The sequence below is a fragment of the Amblyomma maculatum genome, unplaced genomic scaffold (genome assembly GCF_055883805.1).
Source record: "Amblyomma maculatum isolate TAMU_Amacu unplaced genomic scaffold, ASM5588380v1 scaffold_15, whole genome shotgun sequence".
Taxonomy (NCBI): Eukaryota; Metazoa; Arthropoda; class Arachnida; order Ixodida; family Ixodidae; genus Amblyomma; species Amblyomma maculatum.
In genome coordinates, this window is record NW_028146740.1 from 11,225,664 (window position 1) to 11,233,928 (window position 8,265).

Sequence of the window (8,265 nt, forward strand, 5' to 3'; positions counted from 1 at the left end):
AAGGCGCAGTATCTATCACACTTGTTTCTGTGGACACCTAAACCGCACCGTAAGCGAATGGAGGAAAGTGGGAGTGAAAGTGGAAAGACAGAAATAGGAGCCGTAGTGGATAGCTACGGAGTAATTTCTACCACCTGGGGATCTTTAGCTTGCGCTGACATCGCACAGCACACGAACGCCTCTTCGTTTTGTCTGAAATGTGAATGTGCCGCATCCCCTTGTGGCATGGGTGCCGTGCTTTTTCATTCGGAAGGAAATGAGCATTGCCCAATTGGGTTTCGGTTCAGGACCCTAACAAAAGACGAGCTAAACTACTCGCAGATAGAGCGAGAAGCGTTAGCCCTCATATTTGGCATTTCTAGTTTTTGTGCCTATCTTGTAGGCCGGGAACTTACCCAGGTGACCGACCATCAGCCACTGCTGGGACTGCTCAGGCCTGACCGTCAGACCCCATCGATGGCCGCCGCACAAATTCAGCGGTGGGAATTGTTCTTGGGTGACTACCACTAAACAAAAGCATGTACCAGGGAAACAGCTACTGACAGCAGATGCTCTCAGTAGGCTGCCAGCGCCGAAGGAGGGACCGGTAACCAAGGGTAAACCACCAGAGTGCGTCCTTGAATTGGAAGCCCTGGATGAGGTACAAGGACTGCCCACGATTCGCAGAAGCTGACTGCCAAATACTCGTTGTTGGCTAGTGTCACGTACTTCAACTTGCATGGCTGGCCTCAAACCACGAGAGATATGACACAAGATATGCTGCCAATTGGTCTTTGCAAGCTGGAGCTATCATTACCTCACCGACTAGTCTACTGGGACAACAGAGTGGCGACTCCGCGCGAAGTGCAAGGCAGGATGTTGCAGCTGCATGCTCCATGAAACGCACCCTCAGCAGTGAAATCGGTTACTCGGTCATTGTTTTCGTGGCCGGGGCTAGACAAAGATATTCCGCAAATGACAGCGCAGTGTAGAAACTGCGTGGAGAACTTGCCCACGCCTATAGGCACCATCACCATCATCATCACTAGCCTGACTATACCCACTGCAGGGCGAAAGCCTCTCCCATATTTCTCCACTTAACCCGGTTATAAGCACCGCGCGCTTGGAAATCAGGAGCGACGCGCGCGTCCAGAATGAGAAGGCGCGGCGAACTAGCCACAGAACAATGATAATTAGTCTGCTGCGGTATGCCTACGAGGTCGTTTCTGACAGCAATGAACCCTGTGGAGAGTTCAGGAAATTGTTGTGTCGCCAAGGACCAAGTTTTACAGCTTCCCGACTAGACATTGGGAGCAGGAACACACCTACGTTGGATTCAACTCGTTGGCCGTCAGAAGTAAGGTTTATTTTTCCAGAATTACTTGCATAGCATGCGTTTGTTGCTCTTATTATAAGAGCAACGAACGTATAAAACTATAAAAGGCTGCTTGCCCTTTACAAGTTGCAGAAATTTATGACCGCAAATATATGTCGTAATATCCTTGTTTCTTTTTCACGGTGCTCATTTTTCAGCGGCATGTGGCAAGCGGCACCGCTTATTCGTGTTTTATTCTTTCGCTTCAGTGATGACGGAAACGAGTGGCAGCCTTCAATCCAATGAAGAATAAGCAGCAAACCTTTTATTGGAAACGCGCACACAAATGAAGAGGCTTCCAAAAGGCGCCTGGTCGGCGATAGCTGAGTAGGAAAAAGGAACATGTAAAACTTGTTGTTGATGTTGTGGCTGTAGGAAGAATGAAAAGAAAATGCACGGACCTGCTATTGGCTCTGTAGCTGAGCCACCTCCGCTGCCTCGTGCGGACGGAAGAGAAAATTGAGAAGAAAGAAAAAGAAGAGGGAGTGAAAGATGCGCGCCGCTACAACAGCCGTCGTCCACCACCGAAGCAGTGGTGGGTGCAATGACGGCCTACAACAGATAAAATTCGGTGGCAGGCTAGCCCCCGCCCCAAGCGGCGGTGACCTACCTGTCCCAGCCCCACCAGGGCTAGGATCAGCCACCCATCACCCAACCTATAAAACTTGCCAACAGCGAACTAAGGAACATTATTACCAGCTCAATGAATTTTGAGGGCGCCGAGACGGACGTCTGTGCGATGCACCGGTCCGACACTTCGCTGCCGTTTTCTGTGGAAAATTCTTTTATATCTTGAACATGTCCGGATTAAATGCTTGAGGCCTTTCGCTATGTTCGCAACTCGAAAAAAAATGTTGTCAGCCCAAAGGCAGACTGCGAATCCGGCAGCTATCACAAGCGGCGCACAAGCTCCCGTTGATGGTGGCGAAAATCGTCTGCTACGGCGCTCACTCGGGAGGCTAAACTCTCCTCTAGTGGCGCTTAACGCAGCACCGCCCGTGGAGGCTCCTGGTGCTTATAGCAGCCCCACCAGTGAGTTGGTCGAAAATAGCGGAACAGTGGTCTCGGATTCACATCGATTTGGCAGGCCTGCTAGCCAGCAAGATGATACTAATAGTGGTGGATGCCCACACGAAGTGGATAGAAGCAGTGCTCATGACTCAAGCAAATACAGCTTGTACTATCCGCTGCTTAAAAGCATGTTTTAACGGTTCGGCGTGCCACGCCCAATCGTCTTCGATAATGTCACGCAGTTCACAAATCATGAGTTCACCACATTTGTAGCAAGAAATAATATTGAGCACCCACGTACAGCCCATTTCCACCCAACATCGAATGGAGCAGCAAAACGAGTAGTTCGGACCGTGAAGGAAGGATTGCGGAAAATGGGAGGCGGGCAGCCGGAGGATAACCTCACGTGGTTGTTGTTCAATTGCAGGTGGACCCCGTAAAGTGAATGAAGGTCAGCTGCCGAGATGCTTCTCGCATATCAGCCTCACTCCCATCTCGAGATAAGTCGGCCTCCCAGAGCTCTGGATCCATTGGCAGAAGCTGCCGAATGAACCATCTCGCCAGGCAGCAGCGTATACGTCCGGAATTAGGCTCCGGCAGAAAATGGGTCCCTGGGCTCATACAATACACTTCGGGTGCGAGGATGAGAGCAATAGACACGCCAAAGGGAGCCGTGCGGCGCCACGTCGACCAAGTCCGCCATCGTCGCGAGTCTACGGCAGGGGCTGCATCTGGTGAGGCCACTGCATGCGCTCAGACAGACGGCAGTCATGACAGTGTAACCAGTGCGGGTCTGTCACCTGCAAATACACCCACCATCATGGAATCGGGCAAGAGCTAAGCGCAGAGAAGCCGGCAGCCAATGAGCGCAACGAGGGTCAGCATCAGCTACAAAGGGGCATCCAGATGTCATAGCGGAATTGCTGATCCCCTTCAGCCACACCAAGACGATTGACTAGAACAAGAAAACCTGTACAACGGTTTCATTTTAAGAGGGATGAAATGTTGTATTCTTTAGGGCCAGCGAGCCAGCTGAGCGGGCACCGTTTTGTTTTTATTTATTTCATAAATACGGCCGACTGCCCTTTGGCGGTCAAGGCAGGAGTGCACAAAGTTAAAAAAAAATTACAAAGCAGTAACAACAAATAAACAGCAACAAAGGGCGATTACAGTAAGAGGATATAAGTTGAACAAGACCAATGGGAAGCAAAGAAATTACAGGCAGATCATCCGACGTCAAAAAGACTGAGTCAACAGAATAAAAACAAAGAAACCGAAATACATCGTGTACTAGACGCGCTACGGCGATACATGAGACGAAACAGCAGACAAGAAAGATTCTGAAGATACCAGGTTGGTAATATCGCTTGGAAGTCTGTTCCATTCGGAAATGTTGCGTGGGAAGAAAGTAGAATATGCTTTTGTTCGGCATTCTGGCATCAAAATAGTCCTTTCGTGCTTGTTACGGGTGACACGTGTTTTGTTGTATTGCAAGTAACTCTGAAAATTCAGTTTAGTTTCATTATGTACGATGTTGAACAGCATTCTTATTCGGTGCAGCTTGCGACGGGATTCAAGCGAGGGAAGCCCAGATCTGTTGATCAACAGTATCTCTTGCTGGGCTAGTTGGTGTGACATTGCGTTAAACCAAAGGAAATACAGCGCTAAGTTTTAGACGAACCACACAGAAAGACGTCCGTCTTTCTGTGTGGTTCGTCTAAAACTTAGCGCTGTATTTCCTTTGGTTTAACGCCAGATCTGTTGAGCAGATCAGATACCGAGACCTGCCGACCATAAGCGTGATAAATACACAGGAGTACTTTCCTCTGGAGGTTTTCAAGAATATTTATATCCGTTTTTGTGTGCGGGTCCCATACAGCGTCGGCGTAATGCAGCACTGGACACACAAGTGATGTATATGCTGTCAGCTTAGTTTTGCTCATGCAATGCTTTAGGCGGTGCTTTATTAACCTAAGTTTTTTGGACGCTGCTGAGACAACGGACTTGATGTGTATGCTCCAGTGCAGGTTGGATGTCATGGTTACCCCGAGATATTTCACCTGATTCACTGAGTTGATTGGAAGGTCATTGATTTTGTATGTGCATTGGAGCGGTTGTTTCCTTCGTGTTACTGTCATTTTTTGCGCATTTGGAACTGTTTATACCCATATGCCAAGTACAACACCAGCTAGAAAGCACTGTTAAGTAGTCGCTTAGAAGTGTCATGGTCTTCGACGGATGTGATACTATGGTATATAACACAGTCGTCAGCGAAGAACCGACAACGTATGCTCGAGTTGAAGGACAGGTCGTTCAAATAAATAAGGAAGAGAAGCGGCCCAAGGACCGAGCCCTGGAAGACTCCTGAAAGTACCGGCGCTTTTTTATTTATTTATTTATTTATTTATTTATTTATTTATTTATTTATTTATTTATTTATTTATTTATTTATTTATTTATTTATTTATTTATTTATTTATTTATTTATTTATTTATTTATTTATTTATTAGAGATACTATCAGTCCAGTCAGGACCAAGATAGGAGCGATACAGGGTACAGATTACAAAGGCGGAACACGACAAACAAAACACCGGCGCCATCCAGTCGGTGCCAAGTTTTAACATATCAAAAATGGAACTGACCTCTAAGCAAGAAATAAAGATGCGCAAAAATATCGCTGCAACGAAACAGAAAACAATGTGAAAACACCATGCCCAACAGAAATACAAGGCGCATTATATCAGGCACTATACCAACAATCACGAACTCCGGCAGAGAACACATCCACACCCGAAGCGAGCACCACATCTCTGGCAGTCTGTTCCATTCTCTCGCTGTGGACAGGAAGATGGAATGCTTGTAGCAGTGCTTAGAAAACTTTTGTTCTTTTACGTGTCTGCAATGTTTACCCCGAGTGTTACGTGAAGTAGTTTCGCTTATGTATTGTTGCTTATCGATATGTACCATGTTGTTCATAATCTTATAGAAAAGAATGAGTCTTTTTTGTTTCCGGCGACATTGAAGAGGGCGCAAGTTCGCCAAAGTGTAGAGTGGGGTTACCTGATCTTGTCTTCGGAAGCGAGAATAGATAAAGCGAAGTGCACGTCGCTGCACTCGCTCCATTTCAGCTGCAAGTGTTTGAGTGTAGGGATCCCACACCTCACACGCATATTCCATTATCGGGCGTACGAGCATCTTATAAGCCGTAAGTTTAGTATCCTGTGTAGCATGCTTAAGTGACCGCCTAATGAATCCTAATCTTTTATTTGCTTTAGCAACAATGTTATGTACGTGAGTGTTCCAATGCAGGTCTGAAGTAATTGTCACTCCCAGGTATGTATATTCTGTTACTCGATTAAGTTTGTTTTCTTGTAATGAGTAGTCAAATTCGAGTGGCTGATGTTTGTGTGTGATTGTCATACATACTGTTTTACTGGGGTTTAAAGACATTTGCCACTTTTTACACCATTTGCTAATGTTGAGCAGGTAACCATTAAGCTTAACTTGATCTTCAACTGAATTAACATTAGTATAAATAATGCAATCGTCTGCAAATAATCTGGCCTGGATTTCTGAATCTTCAATGAGGTCGTTTATGTAAACAAGAAACAATAACGGTCCGAGTACCGAGCCCTGTGGCACTACCGATGTCACGTCACACACGTGGGATGCGCTCCCGTCAATACTTACAAATTGCCTGCGGCCCACAAGAAAACTTTCCAGCCAACGAACTATATTTGAGTTTTTGAGTACTGAATGAAATTTGCTTAAACGTTTTCTATGATTTACCTGATCGAAGGCTTTTTTAAAGTCTAGGAATATTATGTCAATTTGCCCTTTCTGGTCAATGATTTCGCTAAAATCATGCAAAGTTTTTATTGTGTAACCGTTGACATGCCCTGTCGGAAACCATGCTGACACCTATTCAAGAATTCGATATCTTAAGTATTGTCGAATGTGCTTTGAGACAATGTGCTCTAGAAGCTTACAACAGGTTGACGTTAGTGCGATGGGACGATAATTACTGACCGTTTTTGAATCTCCAGTCTTGAGAATAGGAACTATTTTGCTGGTTTTCCAATCATCGGGAACCGTGCTTGTTGATAGTGACTTCCTAAACACTAGTACGAGGTATCTAGCTGACCATTCTGCGTATGGCTTCAAAAACATATTAGGAATATCATCACGGCCCATTGATTTTGATGTTTTTAGGCTCAACAATGAATTCAGTACGCCTTCTATCGATAAGCGTATGTCGTCAATTGCGCGTGTTTAAGCAGCGAACCTAGTCTTGAGAATAGGAACTATTTTGCTGGTTTTCCAATCATCGGGAACCGTGCTTGTTGATAGTGACTTCCTAAACACTAGTACGAGGTATCTAGCTGACCATTCTGCGTATGGCTTCAAAAACATATTAGGAATATCATCACGGCCCATTGATTTTGATGTTTTTAGGCTCAACAATGAATTCAGTACGCCTTCTATCGATAAGCGTATGTCGTCAATTGCGCGTGTTTAAGCAGCGAACCTAGTATCCGCTGGCTTGTTATCGTCTTCACTGAAAACACTTGCGAAGTACCTATTGAAAAGATGGCACATTTCAGTCTTTTCACTTATAGGTCCGCTCTCTGAGCTTACTCCGCGACTTTTTTCTTTGGTACTGCCAAGTGTCTCCTAAACTTTTGGGGTGATTCTCGTAGGATTTTTTCCAATGTAACGTTATAAACTTTAAATTTAGATTCTTTTATGTGTGACCTCATATTACTACTTAGAGCTAGCATGTCACTCAACGCAGCTGGATCGAGTGTGCGTCGGTACTTTTTCCTACGCCTGCCGATTTTTCTTTTTAGTTGAATAATGTTCCTTGTTATCCACGGACTGCACGCACGTTTCTTTTTTGTGACCAGTGGCACATAACAAGTTATGCACCTATGGACTAAAGATTTGAATTCTAACCATAGTTCATTAACAGTCACTGATTCGTTACAGCTTAGTTCTTCAAACGGGCCAAAGCAGTAATCTAGCTCGTCAAGTACGGCGGCGTCGTCTGCCCTGTTAAAGATCTGTGTAAGATGACACTTCAATCGTTTTCTTTCGAAAAGAGGCAAAGGACAATTTCATACTAACTAAACAATGATCGGAAAGATCAGGCAACACTTCTACCTCCACCGGCTGTGACAAAAGACCTTGAGTTAGAAAAAGAAGGTCTAAACCTGATTTGCTGTTACCCTGTACTCTTGTGTACTCTCGTACTACCTGCTGAAGCCCATGAGAAAAGCACAAATCTAGAAGACCGAGCGCTGCCTCTCGTTCACGTTGCACCGGCATCATTTCATCCCATTTCATATCCGCAACGTTAAAATCCCCCGCGATTATCGCATTTTTGTTTTGAATTCGCAAATGGTGTAGAAAGTCATTCAATGCATCAATGACGTCTGAAGTTGCGCCCGGGGGACGATACACACGGCCAATTAAAATTTCATGTGTTCCGCGATAGACTCGGCAAAAAGCGGTTGCGATGTTATGAGGGCCTGAAATAACCGTGTGCTGTATCGTATTGTCAATAAAAATAGCTACGCCTCCCCCTCGGCTGCTGCGGTCAAATCTGATAACGCCATACCCAGGGGGGGGGGGGGGGGGGGCATATCTCCGTATCCAAAATATCAGAGTGAAGCCAGGTTTCCGTGACAACTGCGACATAAGGTTGGTGTTCTAATAAAACGTGCTCCAGCTCCTCTACCTTATTAACAAGACTGCGTGCATTTATGTTTAGTATATGAAATTCATTTCCGCTTGTCTCTGAGTCTTGAACAGATGGAGAAGCCCTCCCCCGGGTAGGCGTAGAAGCACTCTCTCGGGCAGACGTGGAAGCATTTGATAGCGGCTGATGAACCTGAT